The sequence below is a fragment of the Diadema antillarum genome, unplaced genomic scaffold, assembly GCF_040938485.1.
Source record: "Diadema antillarum isolate AM-2024a unplaced genomic scaffold, OU_Dant_1.0 scf00000107, whole genome shotgun sequence".
Taxonomy (NCBI): domain Eukaryota; kingdom Metazoa; phylum Echinodermata; class Echinoidea; order Diadematoida; family Diadematidae; genus Diadema; species Diadema antillarum.
The window spans coordinates 256,390-280,926 of NW_027270996.1; the positions used below are offsets into that span (position 1 = coordinate 256,390).

General features: G+C 35.8%; 1 long non-coding RNA gene across 4 annotated transcripts; it reads left to right on the forward strand.

Annotated features, from left to right (window-relative positions):
* The first annotated feature begins 425 nt into the window (after positions 1–425).
* On the forward strand, positions 426–19,732 carry LOC139719240 (uncharacterized). Of its 4 annotated transcripts, none has more exons than XR_011710080.1 (6): positions 426–483; positions 4,302–6,959; positions 7,607–7,737; positions 8,772–8,844; positions 18,283–18,338; positions 19,062–19,732. It is a non-coding gene; the product is annotated as an uncharacterized lncRNA (long non-coding RNA). The 4 variants fall into 4 exon arrangements; XR_011710077.1 differs by having other exon boundaries at positions 8,772–8,836; XR_011710078.1 differs by having other exon boundaries at positions 4,302–6,953; positions 8,772–8,836.
* Positions 19,733–24,537: the final 4,805 nt, after the last annotated feature.

Consider the following 24,537-nt stretch of genomic DNA (forward strand, 5'->3'; position numbering starts at 1 on the left):
AACCAATCTTAGGTAGTAAATGTTTCCTTGGGAGATGAAGGTAACCACAAGGTCAGAAGTCACAGGCAGGGGTCAATGAACTCTTAGGAGCCAAAAAGTTGTTTAGGGTGCATTTTGATAATTTCTCATAACTTCTGACGGGCATGTCTGTTTGGATCCAAATTTAGGTGGTATATTGTCAAGTCAGAAAGGCATGAGTTGCAATACTATTACTTCATGTGTTTCAATAGCAAACAGTGTAGAAGTTTGGGCCATTCAACATGCGATACATTAGAGACAGTCTATGTCAAAACCAAGAATACTGGAATGTTAATTATTCATGATTGTTATGATATTCAAATGTTACTTATGTTTGCATGTTATATTAATAGAAAAGATATATATTTTATTGAATAATAGCATTTTTGTTTTTTGTTTCAGAATTCCTCATCATTTGGATCTGTGGAGGATTCGGGGGTTTTTTTTCGTGGACAGAGCAAAGTGGTATAGTGTTTGGGTAATTCACTTTAGCGGGCTAAATTATTGTGCATTGCCGATTACCCTTAACACTTTAGGTACAAATGTTATTTTTTGGCAGGAGTTGGAATTGAGCAGTCTACTGTGGAGATAGCAGTATTTCTTTTAAGAAAATGAACTGATATTGATATAAAATGCTTTTTCCTTAGACGCCAGATTGAGTATACTTGGGACTCATCTTTAGCAGGCTAATGTACCAAGGACACATGTGCAGTTTTGCACTGGGGTGTTAAAAGACTGAATAAACCACACAGGGGTGCAGATTGTGATCTGTGTGCAGCAGTTGGATGTTATTTCATCAGTCATCATCCTAGTGCCAAACTGCAGTAAGGTCTACATGGTAGCTTTAAAATACAGGCAATATGTGACGTAACACTGCGCAATATGTAGTATTCCTGTGAAGGAATATGTCTGCCATTGGTGTTTATGATAACTGGCATTGCACTATAGTATATCCCACTAAAGTAAATACTTGCGTATTGTTGGTAGTGACTAAAGGTTATGCAGGATGTACAATTATTCACTTTAGGAGAATAAGTTATTGCAGTTTTTTTTTTGGACAAGAATCAGGCTTGTGTAGTCTATTGTGAGGATACCAGTATCTTCAATAGACTAATCGTGCAGTTTTACCTTGGGTTCATGAGAGATGGAACAGGGCACTGAACGACTTCATTTGAGTTGTACGTGATTGCCTATTGTAGGTTTTTGTTGAGCCCATTGGAGGTGAGGGGCGGGACTAAGGGATTGTGTGCAGCGTTCCGACCGTCCATTGTCGGCTTGTCTGTCGTCTGTCTGTAACGCTACAGAAACTGGAATATCTGTACTGAGGGGTTCAATTTTAATGAAATTTAGAGGGTAGAGTGGTTATGGAAAGTTACACATTTTACTAAACAGCAAGGTCACCTTAAGGTCAAAGGTCACAGGCAGGGGTCAATGAACTTTAAGGGCTGAAGTCAAGTGTTTGATGGCGTGTTTCGATAATGGCTCATGACTTTTGATGGACATGTCTGTTTGCAACCAAACTTAGGTGGTAAATGTTTCCTTGGGAGATGAAGGTCACCACAAGGTCGAAGGTCACAGGCACGGGTCAATGATCTTTTAGGGGCCAAAGTCATGTTTTTTAGGGTGCATTTTGGTAATTTCTCACAGCTCTTGACGGACATGTCTGTTTGGAACGAATCTTATTTGGTAGATATCTCTTGGAGAGTTGAAGGTCATTACAAGGTTAAAGGTCACAGACATGGGTTACCAAACTTTGAGAGTTAGAATTTTTTCTATTCTGTGCAAACGGACAAGAGACATTTTGGCAATTGTCTTGTTTATAAAGGAAATGTTTCCTTCTTCAAGTTGTTTACGAGGGTTTTAATGTACTCTAAGGACACAAGTGCAAGTTTTGCAGTGGGGTGATGACAAATGGAATATAGCACACATTGACATCACTTAACCCTAACTAGGCCGGGGGGGGGCCTCCGAGGCCCCCCCCTCGACGTTCCGCGCAATGTATCGCAATCGCAAAAAGCTATCGCCGCTACGTTTCATGACTTTTTTCTTTCGAGTCTCCCGCATCTTTTGACACCAAATTTGCGACGCCCGGGCGCGCGGTTCCGAAGTTACGCATAAATATGTACATGCATGTCAGACCAAAAATTGCTCAAAAACGTTAATTCGTGTACAATTTCAATGCAAACTGTGCTTACTGGCAAATTTCATAAAAGCATGATTATTTTGGTGTTTTATTGATTAAAATCACTGAATAACATATTTTCTTGTTCGGAGCGATGTCGCGGACAAATTTCATCAAAAAAACAATGAAAAACATAAAGTCGAAAAAACAATGAAATACATAAGAAATTCAAAAAAACAATAAAATTCTTAGGAATTTTTTCTGATATCACAATTTTTTTTAACTACATTTGCTAAGGACACTAAAAAGAATATTTACACAAAAAATGTGCCTGTTTTGAGCTTTTTTTTGTGTGATTTATACCAAATAGTCTGATTTTATGCATCATCATGCATAAATTAGCATAATTTAGCATAAATGATGATTTTTTGAAAAATTAACTTCATGGCATTTTGGATTACATCATAGGCGATGTGTGTGCTAATTTTCGTCGCGATCGCGCTGGGTCGACGGCCGAGATCTGGAGGGGGGGCCTGGGAGGCCCCCCCCCCCGGCTCTATCAACTACCTAAATAGCCCGGCCTAGTTAGGGTTAAGTGATGTACACTGTGTTGTGTGTAGGCCCTACACCAGTTGTGCTTGTTTTCATCAATTTTTTATAGCCTACTGCCAAACTACACTACTGTTGTATGGTTGATTCAAATTACTGGCAATGTGTACTGACTTGAGATTACAAAATCCCTTGTTTATAGGGTTAGTATTGCTGTAAAGGAATAGGGAAGACTGGGGTTAAGTGGGACAAAGGGTGAAGTGGGAGACTTGTGTAGCTCTAAAACCATTTGGCTAATTAAAAATTATGTCATATTAATTAGTAAAAAGGTGTGTGTAAGCACAATTCAGAAATATGCCAAGAGTTTGTTCACATTCCTGCTGATATGAGTAGTACAATCCAAATGTATCCGCACACTGCTTCCTAGTTTGCTGTGTGTCACTTTGGATTGTTCAGATCCGTGAAGACTACTGTAGCACTCACAATAGATGCATTGTAAGATGGAATATACTTGCCTTTGCCATTATACCAATACCTTTTCCATTGAGACCAATTACCTTTGCCATTGATACGAATTACCTTTGCCATTGAATTGATACCAGTAACCTCTGCCATTAAATTGATACCAATTACCTTTGTCGTTGATACCAATACCTTTGCCATTGGTACCAAAAACTTTGATTGAATTGTTAAGATTGTGACAAAAGGACCTTATTTTTACTTTATCATTTTGCATAAAAAAGTACTTTGAATTTGTCATGAAATTGGCACTTTGTTTAAGGCCTGTCCTTAGTATTCATAAATTCCATCAAGGTAGCATGTCACCATTCCAGTCTATTCATATATTATTTGAATGTTTATATGTTAAACAACTGTGAGGGGGATGAAAAACAAAAATGTGTTTACGGGGTTAGATTTTGCAATTTTATATAACAAATAATTTTTGCTGGCATTTCCAACAAAAATAATGAAAGCTTCTCTTTGCCATAAAAAAAGTCATGTTGAGGTCATGTGTTCCCAATTATTTGTTTATTGCTATGTCAATTTTGTTCACAATTGATGAGAGTGATGAAGTCCACATTTAGTGTCCTGCCAGTCAGAAGTCAAATTTATCTATTTTTTTATTTTTGCATCAGATATATGTCAAAACTTTATGCATCTTTTGGTAATACTACATGTATATTGATGAGGAATATATTGTCAAAGAAGATCTAGAAGACAAAACATTATATTGGAAGACAGCAAGTGTTATTGCGTAAGAAAGTCTTGGAAAATTATGCTTCCCTCAGGTCACAAAAGGAAGTAACTTCGAAAGCTAACTTTGAGTGAATGAAGAAAATGATATTAGTTTTTCCGCTCTAATATAATGGCTACCCCTCCCGGTTATATTATAAAAAAAAAAAAAATGAAGAGCAGATATCATCAGTTTGATTTTGCCACCATAATTTCGTTACCCATAGTGACCTCTTAGTAAGAGTGCAGTCAAACTTGAAAATTTCAGAGTTTTAGATCGTAGGGCAGCATAATTTTCCCCTGACTTTGGGAGGCAGGATCAGAAACCACAATATAATTTCAACAAAGCTAATGTTCTTTTTGTTTTCTTTCTTTACAGGTCTGTGAAACCCCTGGATAAGAAAACAGGATACAGGTGAAACCCCTGTAAAGCGAAACAGGATACAGGTGAAACCCCTGTAAAACAAAACCGGTGAACAGGTGAAATCCCTGACAAACGAGAAAACAGGTGAACAGGTGAAACCCCTGACAAACGAGAAAACAGGTGAACAGGTGAAACCCCTGACAAACGAGAAAACAGGTGAACAGGTGAAACCCCTGAAAAAAACGAGAAAACCGGAGAACAGGTGAAACCCCTGTATATAACAAGAAAACCGGAGAACAGGTGAGACCCCTGTATATAACAAGAAAACCGGAGAACAGGTGAGACCCCTGTATATAACAAGAAAACCGGAGAACAGGTGAGACCCCTGTATATAACAAGAAAACCGGAGAACAGGTGAGACCCCTGTATATAACAAGAAAACCGGAGAACAGGTGAAACCCCTGTATATAACAAGAAAACCGGAGAACAGGTGAGACCCCTGTATCCCCTAACAAGAAAACCGGAGAACAGGTGAAACCCCTGTATATAACAAGAAAATTGGAAAGTATATAACAAGAAAATTGGAAAGTATATATAACAAGAAAACCAGAGAACAGGTGAAACCCCTGTATATAACAAGAAAATTGGAAAGTATATAAACGAGAAAACAGGAGAACAGGTGAAACCCCTGAAAAAACAAGAAAACCAGAGAACAGGTGAAACCCCTGTGTATAACAAGAAAACCGGAGAACAGGTGAAACCCCTGTATATAACAAGAAAATTGGAAAGTATACATACAATCAAGAAAACAAGAAACGAGTGAAACCCCTGTATATAAACTGGAACAGAAGTGCAGAGAGTCATAATGATAAATAAATGCAAAGAGTGATAGTACACAAAAAGTGCAACCAGTGATTTAACTGAATAAGTAGAAGGGGTGGAATTGCAGAATAAGTGTTAAGAGTAGTATTGGAGATTAAATACAAAGAGTGATATTACACTAAAAAGAGGAAAGAGTGATATTAGGGATAAACAGAGATCTGAAAGTACGAGTACTAAAAAACATTGTCATTTGAGAATTTGTCTTGGGATATAAATTGTGATAGAGAAAAAACGGGCTTGATTAGAGTAAATACAATCTTATAAAATTGCTATTACATGCTTTAGAAATAGTCAAATTTGTAAAAAAAAAGGGAACCAACCTGGGATATTTAAAGTTGCACAAATAGAAGACTGTGATTACAAAGATAAAACTCTATCTGCTGTAACTGAATTTGAATCTTCAGCAAACCTGAATCTTTGATCCTACTCTATCTTGAAAGAACTTGAAATAATTTCAAAGAGAATCAGAGAGAGAGAGAGAGTCTCAGAATCAGAGGCAGAAAGAGTCGGAATCAAAGACAGAAAGAGTTAGAATCAAAGAGAGAAAGAGTAATAAGAGAGGAAGAGTCAGAATTGAGGAGAAAAAGAGTCGAAATCTAACAAAAGAGTTTTAAGGAGTGTTGAATAAAGAGTGCATTCCGTAAAGGAGGTGAAAACTATAAAGCAATCAGAATTGAAGAGAATCATAATTGAAAGAGAATTCTCTTACAGGAGGCGAGAAGTTTGCTGAAAATTTAAAAATAGAAATATAGTCTTGCATCACTTGAGAAACGGTGTCTTGAGTGGGGAATTTACGGTAAAAGAGAATTGAAGAGCGCCATCTTAAGACAAAAGCATTATATCTGGTAAACGTTATTGCGGTAGACAATACAAGTCTTCTGGTGGCAAGACAGGTGTACACAAAGATAAGCAAAGGTGAGAGTGCTATAATCGCATTCCTGAAATTGCCGCAGTAGCCATTACTAGCAGGTAATAGACAAAGAGCGCCACCTGTTGGTAGAAACAATTAAGAATACACACATTGCACAAAATAATTTTTCTTGGCAGACAAAAAGCGACACCTATTGGTAGTAACTAATTAAACAACACACCTTGTACAAATAATTTTTCTCGGTAGATAAGAAGCGCCACCTGTTGGTAGAAACATTATAAGGACTGGTGTCACAGCCTCATTGCAAGTACATTGTACAGTGTAATACAGTTCACGTATCATATATTAGCTTTCAAGGCAATACAATTCTACAATTTTGTTGTCAATTGCAATACAGAGTACCAGGGGTAGACCTGATTCATATAAGTATAGTGATTCAAGGAATATATTGATTGAACAGTACATTTATTTGGTAATAGGTACCTACTTTCAAAGCCCTGTAGTTTGACAATGGAAGCAAGTGAATTCAAGAATGTTATTGGTGATATCCTAGATATCCTCCATAGTTGCGACTTGAGAAATGTAGAGGTCAGTGAATGTGATGCATGTTGTAATGTGATCAATGAAAATGAAAGCAGAGTACCATGTGAGGATTGTGGCAAGCAGTTTCATGTGATGTGTACAGGAACTATTTCTGAGGCTAGACTGTGTGATGCAAGGTTGATTTGGATATGTTCAGCATGTGGAAGCAATAATATTGCCCATCGCATCTTTGACAAAATTGGCATTCCCTGTCATTTCAACAGATACGAGCTTCTCAAAGACATTGGTGATGAAGATTCTGGTGCTGATGTTTCACATTCATCATGCAAGAGCAACCAGAGAAGGAAACCAAGCAAGAGACTGAAAAAGAGGTACCGGTATGTGAAAAGAAAGGACAATGGAATTCTAGAAATGACAAATGTGAGTGTGCAGAAAAGAGCAGATTGTGAGAGAGATGAATCAGATTCGACTTTCATGACAAATCTGACCAAGAGCCAATTTCAGCCATTAGAAACTGCAGTTGATGATGGTTGGATAACTGTGAAATCAAGGAAGACAAAAGTGACTACATCCCAAACAATGACTGACAATCCCAAGACCAAGACCTTTAACAAGAGCTCAGTGAGATCAGTAAATGGTGTGCCTCTCCAACCTGGTGTGACCTACATTGGCAAAGCAATGAAAGCCTACTATCTTGAAAAACAGAAAAGAGCCAAGACCAGCAAGGGCAAGAAATCAAAAGCAGAAACGAAGCAAAAAGAACCTGGTAAACTCGTGAAGCAAAAAGTGAATGCAAACTTGGACACAGAACGAAATGATAGTCTGCAGGTATATACTGAATCTGTATTGAATGTATATTCAAAGTGTGTTCAGTCACCTCGTGTGATGGCAAAATACACTGAGCAAATCTATGCAAAAACACAGAGAAGTTGGGCTGATGTGGCTAAAAGCACTCCGAATATGAGTAATGAATGTTGTGTACCGAAATGTGATCAGACTACATGTGCCTCTGTCCCTTCCACAGACATTGAAAAAGAAGTTTGGAATGTGAACAGGCTCTATGGAGGTGGAAATGCACGGCAACCAAGAAAGAAAGGTCGTTTCACGAAGATCAACAGACAAAGTGTGCTACCGGAAAAAAATGCTGACTCACAGGTGCGTAATAATGGAAAGGTCAAACCTGACATTCCTGAAGGAGAACATGTAGCAAAGAATGAAAAGTTGTGTAAGAATGAAACATCTGACCATGAGGACAGTAATTCCACAAGTAGAGACAACACAAGCTCGAATGATATCTCCAAAGTGAAATGTGACAGAATGCACAATGTGCATGAACTAAACCCATGTTACAGTGGAAGAAAAGATGTTGAAAGTGACAGACAATTATCAGTGAAGGAATTGTTCCCTGTGAATTGTTGTACAGATGTAAGTGTTCACTCTCCATGTCAGAGACCTGTTTCAGCTACACAGTGTGCTGAAGTTTGTAATGAATCAATATTCTTGCCTGAAAGTGAAAAAACTACTAATCCATCTGACTGCATAGTAATGAATGATGATTCTGCGAAAAGTACTGACCACCACAATTCATATGATGTACAGGAATCAATAGTACATGTATTAGATGATGAACCAGCTGCAAGTGATTTAGAGACTGAAGAACATGTCTGTAAGCCTGTTTCACTCTCAAGTTCTGAATGTGGTAGAAGGCAGTCATATCCTATGACCAAAACAATCGCACAAGGAAATTTTAATCAAGGTGATCAACGATTTGGTTACAGTGCTGGCAAACAATGTGCATGTAATTCCCTTGTGGCAGTTCTCTACACCCAAACAAAGAATGGAATCGAAATGAGATCTTGTGATCTTGATCAGATTCTGACACTTGGGAATGAGTTGTATTATTACATAAAGAAGGATTCTCCACTGAATGAAGAGCTTGTAATGATAGATGAATTACCCAAGGAACTTCATATTCTGGATGAAAAATTTCAAATAACCTATGCTGAATCAAAATATGGAGTGTTGGATGGAAATCAAAACAATTTGTCAAATTTTGGTGCTTTGTCATTGAGCCAAGCCTTAGAACAAGAACTATGCAGATATGATGCATGTCTTATGAATTTTGCTGAGAGTACATTTGCAATCATTACACATGACAATGGTTATTATGTATTTGATTCTCATTCCAGAAGTCATGATGGATACTTGGTACAAGATGGATGCAGTGTCTTGCTTAGCATTTCATCATGGCAAGGTATACAGGTACACTGTTTGAATTTGGCAAAATCAATGGCATGTGATTTACGTACTACTCAGTTTGAACTAACTGGTCTGGCATTAGAATCCAATTCTAAGAAAAATGCATTGACAACTAGTGGCTCCAAGAGATCAAACTCACTAAATACTGCATGTAGGAATACAAATGATCAAAATAGCAACATTTCAAAACATTGTGATCATGTTAAAGGAATTAGCAGTGATAGCTGTAAGACTCAACATGACACAAAGAAAAACAGAGTAAATGTAAACAGTGATGACTATGGAAATGAGAATGAAGTTGAATTTGTTTCAGTTGAGAAGACAACAGAAAGAAGAGATCGAAATTTCAAATTTGTGCCGATTACGTACGTAGACAAGCGGTCTTTGTGCAATAAATTGAATTTCAGTTACAGTGGTACTGCCAATGAATCAATGGAGGATAGAAATGAAAGTTTGTATATTGGGAAACCTGTAAATATCAAGAGAGTTATGGGTGATGGCAACTGCTTTTACAGAAGTATTGCTCATGTAGTTACTGGCAGCGAAAGAAACCATTTCATGCTCAGGAAATCCAATGTGGCACATTTACTGGAAAAGGGTGATTTATTTAAAAATATAATAGACACAATGAAATATCAGAGTGTCAGGGAGTTTGTACTTCAAGAGAAATTGATGGATTTAGGAACATGGGCTGGTCACACTGATATTAGTTCAATGGCACATATGCTAGATCGTGATATATATGTGTATGATGATCGAACAGAAAATTGGCAAATACTGTCTGCAAGGAAACCTGGATACTACAACAAAGTAACAACTGAGAGAGGCATATATATTCTGTTCACTGGAGGCAATCATTTTGACGTAGTGGAAAGTGTAACTACTGTTATGTCTAGTACTTTGGATGAGAAATTACCTGTATTTCATGTGAATTCAGATACAAGTGTGGAAAACAAGAAGGAAAGTCATGATTTATCATCTAAGATTACTAAAACCCTAACAGTAAAGAAATGCAGTGTTAGAATGAGGAAAATGACATCAAAACAAATAATGGTAGCAAACCTGCAAGAGACACAAATTCTATTACAAAACACATGTGAACAGACATTAAATGCCGACATTGATGCATCCGAGGTGAAACAAGTGGGAGAAATAGAAAAGATTATTCTCATGTACAGTCCTGTGAATAAATCTGATAGAGAGAAGTTTTGTTGCAAATTAGGTATAAAAGCTAATGACAAATGTAGCAGTACTGATATGCAAAGAGATGTGGTAGAAAACAATGATATTACTATTCTGTCACAACCATTGACTATCTATAGAATTACTGGTGATGGAAATTGCTTTTACAGAGCTATATCATATGTCACATGTGGCAAGGAAGATTCACACCGTGATGTTCGAAAAGCAATAGTTAAGCATATTTTACAAAACAAGGGAGATTATGTAAGCCTTTTAAGGTCAGGATACACAGATATTGTAGAATACATTGCAAAGGAAAGAGTATTCAACAATGGCACATGGGCTACAGAATTGGAAATAATGGCCTTATCAAATCTGCTAGATACTGATATTTATATATATGAAGATAACTGTTCAAAATGGGAATTATTTGGTGCAAGCAAACTGCAGTTTGGAATTGTTACATCACAAAGAGGCATTTACTTACAACACACAAATGGCAATCATTATGATATTATAGAATCTGTGTGTCCAAGGATCCAAACATCGAATTCATGTCCAAAGCTGTCAAGATCACAAAATGTAACTGATATGGAAAGACTTGTGACAAGAAAGAGAAAACTCACAACAACTAAGAAATTTACAAAACAAGTCAATGATTGTCAAATCAATGTATTAAACAATGAAGTATTAGAGGATGACATGGAACCTGGAGTTAAAATGAGAAGACACACTAAAGAATCTGAAGATGTTAAAACTACTATGCAAACTACAAAAAGGAGAAAAAGAAAAAAAAAGAATGCTACTGTTACCAGACGAAAAAATAGAGATCAAATGAGAGCACAGAGAGAAAAGAGAAAAAATGAGCAAAGGCAGTTAAAAATTGAATATTCATCAGATGATCAGCCTTTTCTATTCCGCAAAGTTAGAAATGCAGCAGCAAAGAAAGTAAAATATCAAACAGATGTGAATTACAGGTTAGAAAAGAGAAAAGAAATGAGGACGAGACAAAAAGACAAGTACTCCTTTGATCCCACTTACAGAGAAAATGTCAAGAAAGCAATGAGCACAAAGATGAAAGTCAAATATCAAAACAATGCTTCATTCAGAGAAAGGCTGAAGAAAATGAGAAGATTTTACTATAAAACCAATGTTCTATATAAAGAGAGGCTTAAGAAACTGAGGAAAGCTAGATATCAAAATAATGCTTTATTTAGAGAAAGGCTTAAGAAACTGAGGAAAGCTAGATATCAAAACAATGCTTTATTTAGAGAAAAGCTCAAGAAACTGAGGAATGCTAGATATGAAAACAATGCTTTATTCAGGGAAAGGCTCAAGAAACTGGGGAAAGCTAGATATCAAAACGATGCTTTATTCAGAGAGAGGCTTAAGAAACTGAGGAAAGCTAGATATCAAAACGATTCTTTATTCAGAGAGAGGCTTAAGAAACTGAGGAAAGAAAGATATCAAAACGATGCTTCATTCAGAGAGAGGCTTAAGAAACTGAGGAAAGCTAGATATCACAGTAATGCTTTATTCAGAGAAAGGCTTATGAAACTGAGGAAAGGTAGATATCAAACGAATGCTTTATTGAGAGAGAGGCTAAACAAAATAAAGAGAGCTAATTATCAAAACAATACTATATTCAGGGAAAGATATAAGAAAATTATGAGAAAAGTTGCTAGCATTAAGTACAAGACAAATTCTGTGTACAGACAGCAAGTTGCAATGAGAAATGTGAAACGAAAAAAGCAAGAGAAAGTTGATATGAGAAATTGTGATCATGTTTTGAAAAAGTTTAAGGAAATTGTTTCACATGGCCCTGAATATGTATGTTGTGTATGTTTGAAATTATTATTCAAAAATCAAGTATTGAAGTGCACAAAAGCAAAATATAATGATACGAAATGCGTAAAAGAGGAGTACTTGCATACATGCAGTGATGACTGTGATATTGACTGTCAAATAGTAAAGTCACCAAGAAAATGTTTATGGATTTGTTACACTTGTCACAGGAAATTATTAGCTGGTAATATGCCTGGTGAAGCTAGCAAAAATAATTTAGAATTACATGCTATTCCTGCGGAACTTGGAAATCTGAATCAGTTGGAAACGCATTTGATTGCTCTAAACATTCCATTTATGAAAATTTTGAACCTGCCTAAAGGAGGACAATATGGAGTACATGGCCCAACAGTTTGTGTACCTTCACGCACAGATGAAACTGTAAAGATATTACCTCGACCAGAGACTGATGATCAATTTATTCGTGTGAAACTGAAGAGGAAACTGTCATATAAAGGATATTATGAATATCAATTTGTCAAGAAGAAGAATGTGCTAGCTGCATTGAAATATTTGAAGAAAAATAATAAGTGGTATTCTGATATTGCTATAGATAATGAATGGAGCTCTGATTTATCAGAGGAAAATAGTCAAGCAGCTTGTGTAAAACCATTGGATTCAAGTGAAACTAATGATGATGATGATGATATAGAGGATGATCAAGATGGACAATTACAAGGCATTCAGTTGGACACCTGTTTACAGAAGGTTGATATGAGGCAAGAAGTGCTTGATCAGTTTTTCGAAGATATTATATGTTGTGCACCTTGTGAAAAGAATAGTCCTGTATCGTTGTTGATGGATAAGGGTAATGAGGCAAAATGTTTTCCTGCTCTATTTCCAACAGGCCAGCCAACATTTCATGATACCAGGTACACTGAAGTAACACTTGGTCGTTATTTACATAATCGCCTGATGCATGTAGACAACAGATTTGCAAAAAATACAGAATATATCTTTTATGCTCAATGTATTTATGAACTGCAACAAATACTTTCTAATGTTTCTATAGCTCTCAGAAAAAGCTCAGAGGAAATAGATAATCCCATATCGATACAATGTTCAGATCTAAAAGATACAAGAAAACTTCGTGAGATACTGGATTCGAATAGAGGATACAAATTTCTGAAACAAATACGGGGAACACCTCCATACTGGCAATCTACGCAGAAAGATGTATTAGCAATGGTTAGACAACTTGGAAAGCCCACATGGTTTGCATCATTTTCATCAGCTGAAATGAGATGGCCTGAAGTTATTACTACATTGCTAAATCAACAAGGTGATAGAAGAAAAGCAAATGATCTGGATTGGACAGATAAGTGTAATTTATTAAGGTCAAATCCAGTGACAGTAGCTCGTATGTTTGACAAACGCTTTCATGCATTTTTGAACAAAGTGATTCTTTCTCCGGCAGAACCTATTGGCAAGATAATTGACTACTTCTACAGAATTGAATTTCAACAGAGAGGATCTCCACACACACACTGTTTATTTTGGGTTGAAAACGCACCTAACTTGGGTATCGACAAAGATGTAAATGTCATAGATTTTGTTGATAAGTACATTTCATGCAACATTCCATGTGAGGATGAAGATGAGGAACTATATGAAATAGTGAAGAATGTTCAGCTTCATTCAAAGAAACATTCAAAATCATGCAAGAAAAAGGGAACTACCTGTAGATTTAATTTTCCAAGACCACCTTGTGAGAAAACATTTGTTGTGAAGCCTGATGATAATTTGGAAGTTACAGATGAAGCTCAAGATATTCTGTCTACAGTAAAGAATTCATCATGTATGGAACGGACATATGATAATGCTAGACAGCTCTTTGAAGTTCTTGGGATGTTTCAAAAGGAATTTGAAGATGCCTATAATGCTGTAGCTACAAAAGAAGATATTGTCATGAGAAGAGATCCAAAAGATATATGGGTGAATCAATACAATCCATTCTTACTCAGAGCTTGGAATGCCAATATGGATTTGCAGTATATAACAAATGAGTATGCCTGCATTGTTTATGTTGTGTCATACATGTCAAAAGCAGAAAGAGAGATGGGTTTGCTCTTGAAAAATGCAGAAAGTGAAATGAAAGAGGGCAATGAAGATGCTCGGAAAAGTATGAAAGAAATAGGACATGTGTATATGCAAAACCGTGAAGTTTCAGCACAAGAAAGTGTGTATCGTGTTTGTAGCCTGAGATTGAAAGAGTGCTCAAGAAAAGTAGAGTTTATACCTGTTGGACCAAACCCTGTGAGGATGAGTTTACCATTGAGTGTTATTCAAAGCAGACGAGACGATGATGATAGGAGTCCATGGATGCCAAACAGAATTGATAAATATAAAGCCCGACCCGATGGTTTTGAATTTGAAAATATGTGTTTAGCCACATTTTGTTCAAAGTATAGACTACTCAGTGAATCTGATATGAAGGGTAAGAAACAGAAACAGAATGTGTTCAAATTGAGAGATCAGCTGGGCTATGTACAAAAACGATCAAGAACCAATGATGCTGTAGTGAGATTTCCTCGTTTTTCACCGACTGTAACCCCAGAAAAATATTATCAGAGTATATTGCAACTGTATTTGCCATTCCGCACTGATAAACAGTTAAAACCTAATCAATTTTTGACATATCAGGAATTTTACCAAACCGGATCTGTACGAATGTATAATAAGAACCTGGAAAGTGTCAAAAGTATTGTCAATGAAAATCTCAGGCAGTTTGAAAAAAATGCTGATATGATTGATCAAGCACAAGAATATCTTGAGAAATTTGGTCCACAAGAGGATGCATGGGGATTACTCTGTCCAGAAACAGAAATTGAAAGACATGAAACCGCTAAAATCCATGAAGAAGTTGAAGATGCTGACAATGAATTTAGAATCCCAGATCTTGAGTCCAAATCTCAGGAAAAAGAGTCATATGGCATAGAATTTCGATCATGTAGTATTTCAAGAGAAGACAGTAATGTCTTATTAAGAACTTTAAATAGCAAGCAGCAAAAGGTGTTCTACAAGATACGTCAATGGTGTCTTGACAGAGTTAACGGAAAAGAACTTACAACATTTCAGATATTTGTGACAGGTGGTGCTGGAACAGGAAAAAGTCATCTAGTGAAATGCATATTTAATGAAGGGACAAGAATTCTTAGCAGAATGATGCATAATCCAGATGATATTTCAATTATGAAAGTAGCTCCAACCGGAATTGCAGCTCACAACATTGGTGGTAGTACTATTCATAATTCTCTGTCCATACCCATTTCTGCTACACTACCTTACCAACCCCTGGGAGAAGAAAAGATAAGTCATTTACGTAATCAGCTGGGTCAACTACAGATACTAATAATTGATGAAATATCAATGGTTGATCAGAAGCTGTTGTGGTATATACATGGACGTTTAAGGCAAATAAAGCAGACACGTGATGATGCTCCATTTGGAAAGGTTTCAGTTATTGCAGTTGGAGATTTCTATCAGTTACCCCCAGTAAAAGGTACTCCTTTGTATAAAGATACACTGCAAAGTTCTTTATGGACAGACAACTTCTCTATAATTAACTTAGATGAAATAATGAGACAAAAGGATGATATAAAGTTTGCTGTTCTTTTGAACAAATTAAGGATAAAAGGAAAGACAGATGAATTATCTGGTGATGATGCAGCAGTTCTTCAATCATGCCAAACTGGAGAAGAATGTGAGGATGCATTGCATATATATTCTTCAAACAAACAAGTAAATGACTGGAATAAAATAATGCTTCACAAGAAATGCACAAATATCATATGTATTGATGCAGAAGATTCTGAACTCGATAATAAGGGTAAAAACAAAACGTGTGACAAACCACGCAGATGTACTAAAGCTTCCTTGCCAGCATATCTTTGGATTGCTGAAAATTCTAGAGTAATGCTTATCAAAAATGTGAATGTGACGAAAGGCTTATCAAATGGCTGCATTGGCACTGTAACTGACATAGTAAGAGTAAATGAAAATGCAAGACCTACAAGTGTGGTGGTAAAATTTGACAATGAAAAAGTAGGAACTCGGTCAATAGAAATGCAACAGGAATCAATTGGAAAAAAATATACTAGGAAACAATTTCCCTTGAAATTAGCATATGCATGCACAATACATAAAGTACAAGGCATGACAGTGGAAAAAGCTGTTGTTTCTCTGAAAAATATATTTTTGCCTGGGCAAGCATATGTGGCTCTGAGCCGTGTTACATCATTATGTGGACTAACAATTGAAGATTTTGATCCAAAAGTTGTGTATTGCAATCCAGCTGTTAAAGAAAGTTTAGAGAACATGCCAACATTTGTTGATGAAATGCACATTGACAATGATGTCTCCATTGCAACTATGAATATCATGTTACATAACATTCAAGGTCTTAAAGCACATTTCAAAGATATCCAATCAAATTTCCTATTAAAAAAATCTGATATTATTTGTTTAACTGAAACTTGGCTTAATGATGACATTTTTGATGTGAATTTAGATCAGTTCAAAATGTACAATCAGCCTCGGTCAAAGTCTTATTCTGATGAAAGTCCCTTATTTTCTGTACTGAAAAATCAAGCACATGGTGGAGTTGCAGTGTATAGTAAAATCAAATCTATTAGTAGGCTGGATTTACATGTCAATAATCTAGAATATATTACATTTGCAGTAACTTGTCCTTCATGTCTCATTTCAGTGATATATAGACCTCCTAGATATGACAAGAAACAATTTTGTACGAAACTTAAGAGGTTACTTATAGAATTGCAGCAAAGAAGTACAAAATGCATAGTTATTGGTGACTTCAATGAAAATCTCAGACAACATTCAAGTGATTCATGTGTGCATAAATTGATGTGTTCTTATGGATATCAGCAACATGTACTTGATGCTACAACAGAAGGTGATACATTGATTGATCATGTATATAGCGCAGGTATCGATACACTTCATGCTGAAGTTATTCCCCTTTATTACAGTTATCATGAAGCTATTAGAATACAGTTTTGATGAGTGCCATTATTAGTTTATGCAAAGTAATGTGCTATATTCTCAAATCAATTAACATTTATTTTCATTTGTCATATTTCCTTTTATAATACAGAATTAGGTAAACAGAATTGTGTCATTACAAATGTAGGAGAGAGTATACGACAATAAAAAAAGATGCTTAGTAGTAGTGATACATTATAGTTAATACCGAAGTGATTGAAGTAAAAAAAAAAATGCAATGAGCAAAACATACAAAGCATGGAGGGATCCACTGAAAAGATCATGCTTATGAATATGAAACAAGATTTCAATAAAAGTAAGATTACTACAGAAAAAACTGACATTCCAAGACAAAAAGTGACAAGACGTCTGTAATATTAAGACATCGGAATAGACAAAAACATATGACAAAAGTAATGATCTTTGACAGTTTGTTGAAAGAAATATTGTGATGCATGACATTGCGAAACGAAAAGATGAGTATTGTATCATTCAGAAATTAATTAGTGAGAAACTAATCCCGGCTGTAAGTGTATTTTGGCTACAGTGCTATTAATAAGATATTAAGTGGCAGTTGATGTAGATACGAGATGAGATTTACCAGTTTTGTTTCAAAGTAATTGCTAATGGCAGTTTCTTTAAAGCTCAGAAATGTGATCATTGCAGTATACAGTCAATACAATGTAGAACAGAATTAAAATGAAAGAGAATAGATATAGAATTGAAGTGAAACAAAGAACAGACATGAGACAGACATAGAACAGCAATATAACATAGCCTAGAAGATTATTGTGTTTACTATAGGAACTAGATTTTGCAAATTGATGATTTGAGGAAATGTACTGTATATTAATGCAGAAAGTTGAATGCTAAGGAGAAGTTTTTTGATCATGTGATAAGTGTCAAGAGCAGTAGCAAAGCCAGACAGGGGGGCACAAGGCTCGTGCCCCCTATTTGTAATTTCTGGTCTGCCTCTGATCAGAAGAAGAAAATCAAGGGAAAGCAGGTAATGAAAATGTTTAAATGACCCTGAACAAAGTAAGAGTTGTATGTGTATGCAAGATTCTAATGTACATTCATGTGTTGTAATTCATATCAATGAATACTTCATAATAACATGAATACTTCAGAATAAAACACAGAGTGACGACTGTGACTCATCATGTTTTTAACACAAGATTCGACTCAGTCATGTATGTGGTATATACCACAAGTTTTGAATCCTTTCACACAAATCAGTTTAACTCGTGCTCAAACCTCTGTTTCCTCAACAGTTCGTATTGATTGATTGCTATCATTTATTAGTGTTTGGCAGACATTGTGCAAGCAAAGAACTGGCGAAATAACACATCAGTCATGGATTATATCCATATGATCAATATCCAATGGCTTTTCTTTTGCCTGTTGAAGGTTGAACTGGCCTGTGTTTGTGCGTGACATCTCCATCCTTTCATCCAAGTATTGAGGTAAGTTTTTTTCTGTTCCCAAGTCCTCTGCTTTTCATCACACTCGAGGCAAACAAAGGCTCAAGTGAGCTATTGCGATCACTCTTCATCTGACATTTGTCGTTCATTGTCCATTGTGCGTCATGCATAAAGTTTTTACATTTTCATCTTTCTGAAAATACCATGTCTAATTTTCACCAAACTTGGCTGAAACCATGCTTTAAACCATAAACAATTTATATGGAGCATCAAGTGTCACATAGCCTAATTTGTAACAAAATACTGTAAAACATGACATATTCGCGGTGCAAAATTTTCACGAATTGGGGCTGATGGCATTTTTTTGGGAATGAAATTTTCGCTAATTGCCAGTGGCATTCAATTCATACACTGTAAATAAAAACTAAAATTCGTGAAATTAATATGCATAAGAACATTCCTCTTTTTTCGCATAACGGTAGACCATGTGGCACTTGGCGCTCCATACAAATTGTCCATGGTTTAAAGCATGATGTTAATTGCACCACCTTCGTGAATTTGGGCCAATGTGTCTGAAATATACACAAGAAAGCCTTTTGAAGTTAAAAGTTCATATCATTAACAGTTATCACAGTGATATATGTTTACTTTTCTCGCAGTACACACCAAATATCATATTTATGCTAATATTTGAACGATAATGAAGGAGGAATTTTCAGCATTGGTAACAGTAAGTCTTTCATGTTTTTTTTTTTTTTCTGCCAGGCCTTGCTCAATAGACAGGACATGCCAGCTTTGCAGTATTCTCTCGATGTGATACAGGGACTAGGAGTCTACTAATTGAAGGCCCAAATGAATCAGACCATCTGTGGATCACATTTATCTCTACTGTGTAGATAACCCTACATCAAAGTGCATAGCATGCAAGACACTCTCACTCGCCTTCCGTCACCATGCCCTGAATGTAGCTGGGAAAGCATCTGCTAGAGTGTGCCTTGTACGCAGACTATGCGGCCATAACTGGGGAGCCGATTTTACCACTCTTTGCTCCACCGCCTTCGCCCTTGTCTGCGCTTCAGCTGATATTGCATTAAAGTATAGATATGAGACCTGGTTTTTGTGTCCAGGAGACGAAGTGTTGCCATGATAAACATACAGTATAGTTTTGTCAAAACCTTGTGAATCGTATTACCTCCACAGCATTCAAGCAGTTAAGGTCAAATTTAGTACACGTATGTACGATCTATACGAATAGACAAGACATCCTTGTGTTACTATCAGGTAAGAGCATTGCCATGGTAACACACATTTTTTTTTTCCTATCAAACTGAAACATTTAAAGGGATTGTATAGTTTTGGTTGAGACCTAATTTCAGGTTTCTGACATTTTTTGGTGGGATAACGAGAAACCTTTAATGAAATATGAAAGAGCATGTAATTCCATGAGGAATTCAATGTTTATTTGATAAAAATTGGTTTTTTGATATGGCTGTGATATAAAAAACAGAGCGATTCTGATAAAGTGTGCAACCCACCTTTTATTTCAATCGTTTGTTTTACTTTGTTTTTGGATGTTTCAGTCATTCCAAACCCGATTTTCATCAAATAAACTTTTAATTCCTCTTTAAAAATGGTATACCCTGTGCTATTTCATAAATGTGTTTTTGGTATCTCGCAAAAGGTTAAAAGCCCAATTCTCATCTCCACCAATACTGTACCATCCCTTTAAGCTATTAAGGTCAGATTGGGTGTGTATGAAAATCTTTACGTGTTTTTGTTTTTTTTTTCATAGGAGTCTGAGGTTTTGGAGCAGGGTATTAAAGGGGACCTCCGGATGATTTTCAGACTTTTACATTTGAACAACTATAGATTAGTTAAACTGAGTACAGAGTTTCAGATTTTTTTTCTGTGAAATGTGGCTGGATTAACATGATTTTCAAAAATACTGATGGCTATATTGGAAAAGATGGTCATGTTTGTCACAGTCAAATTTGAGATGTTTAGTGAACATTAACATTACTGATAGTATGATTTAGAATTCATGTACTACAGGAAAATATTTGCATCCCTAGAATTTATGTCAACTTTGCGTCAACAACTTGCAAATAAGCAATTGTGGCAATTTTTATTACAGGTGAAATTTGCCTATCCGTCTAATACCTTAGAAATAAGCTAATATTTTCATGTAATCAATAGGCCATGTTTTCTTGTATAGATATTCTCAAATTAGAAGATCACAGACATTTCGGCTAGATAATGTTTTCATGAATTGATATTGATACTATAGGGAGTGCACTATTGCCCTGGTGCATGGTGATGTTTTCACATGCATGTTCTTAAATTTGTGGTAATACTGTTCCGATAGAAAGGTCGGCTCAGTGGAAAAATAGGTTACTGTGCAGCCCTGTCAGTATAATAATCATTATAGATTCATGTTGTGTTTCTATATGATAATATGCTTCATCATTGATGCAGCTGTATTGTTCTTTACAGTGGAAAACATAACTCTGCTACATCTATGTTTTTGAAATGTGAAGTGCTATGTAGAAGGTCAATAACTATATTATGCTGAATATAGTTGTGGTACAGTGTAGGTTACTATAAAAGGATGGTATACTTTGGATTAAGATAAAGATTTCATGTTTTTGTGAGATAGTTAGAAACCACAGAAATGAAATGTTGAAGATAATACAATTTAATAGGAACTAAAAGTTTATTTGACTGAACCAGTTGTGAAATTACTCAGATAATTCATAAACAAGGCAAAACAATGGATCTAATGGAAGATGGGTCACACCTTTTATTAAGACCTCTTTATTTTTGGATATCTCAGCCATGAAAACCGATTTTCATCTAATAGATTTTTAATTCATCCTATAATTCCATGCTCTTTAGTGTTTTACATCAGTTTTTATTTTAATTATCTTGCAAAAAAGTTACAACCTGAATCACTACCTCAATCAAAACTATGCCATGCTTTTAAGCTCGTAATCATCATCAATACATTGTACTAGAATGTCGTAAACACATAACACTCACTCAATGATATTCCATTGTCAAACTTGAAATGGTTAACAACAAAAACATGATGTTTCCCTGAAAACAATAGTCTTGACCTGGATATTTGGTATGTAGCTTATTAATCACAACTTGGACTGCTAAACTGAATTCTGGTACAAGGACTGGTGATGTAGATGTTACTACCAACAGCCATGTTGTGATCTGAGAAGTATTGCAGAACGAAGAATTATGTTTCTAAAGGGTAATGAATGATGAACTGTTTGTGACATTAGTAGATGTGTAGAAAGTAAAATGGTTTGTCTATATGGAGGATTTTAGTGAAAATTCTCATATTGCTAAATTACACATACTATCACATGTATATGCAGACAAATATTTGCTAGGTTTACATGCAACATGCAGTAAGATTATCATGTGTATGGAGTCTGTATTGTTTGTTTTTTTGTTGTTGTTTTTTTTTTTTTTTTTTTTTTTTGTCTTGTTTTGCCTGAACATGACATACCTTTTTGGATATATGGAAAATCTGAGAATGGGCACTAAGTGTATGCACAGTTCTAAGAAATATTTGATGATTATAAAGGCATACATAAAAGAGCATAATACATGGTAGTTTGCTGGTTTTATCAGAGTGAGTTGAATAACAGGAAAGGGTTAGTTTGCTCATAAGAGTTGTACTCATCTGTAGTTTGATATATTTATAATAGAGGTGCTGTGTATACTGTGAACTGAATCAAGCAAAGAAAGGTTTGAATAGCCATAAGAGATACACACATGTGTATATCATGTTTTATATAAAATATTAAAGGAGTTACATTAACTTAACAATATCATGTAAAATGTATGAAGGATACCAAGAGTATGGTAGATATTGACTGCCCTCATTGAACCTCAGAGATAGTTAAGACACTTGGTTCAGTGTGACAAGTGAGGCCTTGAGCTGTAATTCTTTGTGCTTTGATGAAAAAAAAAATGCAGGGGTATTGTTTTAACAGTGACTTATATTGTTTAAAAAAAATGACATGTGTGCTTGTGCAAATACCATAGATTGTGTCAGACACCTGTTCAGTGGCAGGTCCAGAAGGGGGGGAGGCGTACGGGGGAGTGTGTAGGAGCACATACCCCGTTAGTTTGAAATAGCGACTCCGCCCGCTGCGAAGTTGGATCCAGCGGTCCAACCAACGAGATTGGGGCAACCCTTCAGATTTCCGGCACATTATGTGGTATCGTTATTTAAGAAAACATAATTTCATTATTAGCGTTACAAGGCGTCGGCTATTACTCTTGACAATGTCAAGGCTTTGAAGTAGATTTCAACACAACAACAAGTTAGTTAATGTGTGTACTATATAAATGTCATAGGTATTCAGAATGTATTGCTATTATGTATATGCCTTGGCAGTATGCAGTTTGTACAGATTTTTTTGTGTGTGATAATTTGTTATAGTCTTTCACGTAATTTCTGTTGTATGGTCATGACGTTACCTCCGTAGAAGAAAACTTTGTACCATTGGGGTATTCACAGCAACCAGATGAGTTAAGTGCCCATATTTCTGTTGAATATGACTTTATATGGTTTATACAATACTCTAAATGTAGTATAACGCTTAGAGGCTGCCATCGCAGAACCACATAAGCAACATGACGTGCAATTTTTGTGTCATACTTTGCAGATATGCTTTGTTTTTACTTTTCATTACAGATGTTTAGTTGTCTGTGTTATATCAAGTCTCAAGGGAAGGTTATTTCTTGTTGATAAAAAAAAAAATAAAAATTGAACATTCCCCATTTAATTTTCGAAACAGGCCCCCCTTTTATGGAATTCCTGGATCCGCCCCTGCTGTTAGTGTGCACCCTAAGACCAGAGGTCTTCAAATTTGTATGTATCTAAAGAAAGAGGAATAAATTCTGTGTAACCAGTGACCTGAAACAAATGACTGCTTTTGCCTCATTTTTGTGACAGCAAGTACATGTACAATACCTAATGATTATCACATGATGGCTACACAAAGAGGTGAACCTTTATTACAAAATATACTCAAAAGACAGGCAAATGGAACACATTGCTATACATGTACAGCCTCTTTGCTTTGTTTGTTCACACCAAATGAGTAGGAGTAAGAAGCAGTCTCTTATCATAATTGAGGTTCTGTGTGCAGTGAATAGAATGCATTCTGACATTGATATGCTGCACACGTCAGCTCTTACTTTACCAATGTCAACACATGAGACGAAGAACAATGAAAAAAACACAAAACACCAGTATGAAGGATTTTATACTTGTGGATAAAGCATAATATTATGTTTTTCAAACAGTTTGTGTGTGTGTGTGTGTCTGTGTGTGTGTGTGTGTTCCATGAACCATCCACAGCTAAACGTTATTTTGAATAAGACCGAATTACAAAAGTGAACTTGCTCAGAATGAAATATACTGGGGGAAAAAAATCTACGAATTAAGTTGTTACTGATGTTAAAGGGATACATGTAGTACAGTATTGGTGGAGATGAGAATTGGGCTTTAAACTTTTTGCGAGATACCAAGAGAACACATGATATAGTACAGAGCATACCATTTTAAGAGGAATTCAAAGTTTATTTGATGAAAATTGAGTTTGGAATGACTGAAACATCCAAAACCAAAGGAAAACAAAGCGGTGGTAATAAAGTGTGGGTCCCACACTTTATTAGAATCGCTCTTTTTTGGATATCTCAGCCATTTCAAAACCAATTTTCATCAAATAAACGTTGAATTCCTCATAGAATTGCATGCTCTTTCATATTTTATAAGAGGTTTTTCATTATCTCACCAAAAAATGTTAGAAACTTGAAATTAGGTCTCAACCAAAACTATATGATCCCTTTAAAGGGTTCACTGATTGAAAGTCCCTTAGACATGAATGTAAAAATTCATTCGGGTCCTGATCGCGATAGGCATGACCATCCAGGTTTCATCTGTGTTTAGAGACTTTAGCTATGTGTTGTTTGGATTATCATTTAGAAAAGGGAGTCATATCTGCCATCTTTGGTACCAATTTCCATATACACTATAACGAAGATAAAGAAAGAAGTACATATGACCTTTGACCCACATTTACACTCCCAAGATGACATCTGAGGAAAAAGTGGTTATCTTGTTAAATGATTCTTGCAACATCGTCTATACGTGTGCAAAATATGGGAAAGATAGGACAGGTATTCACCAAGATACAAAATAAAACATTTA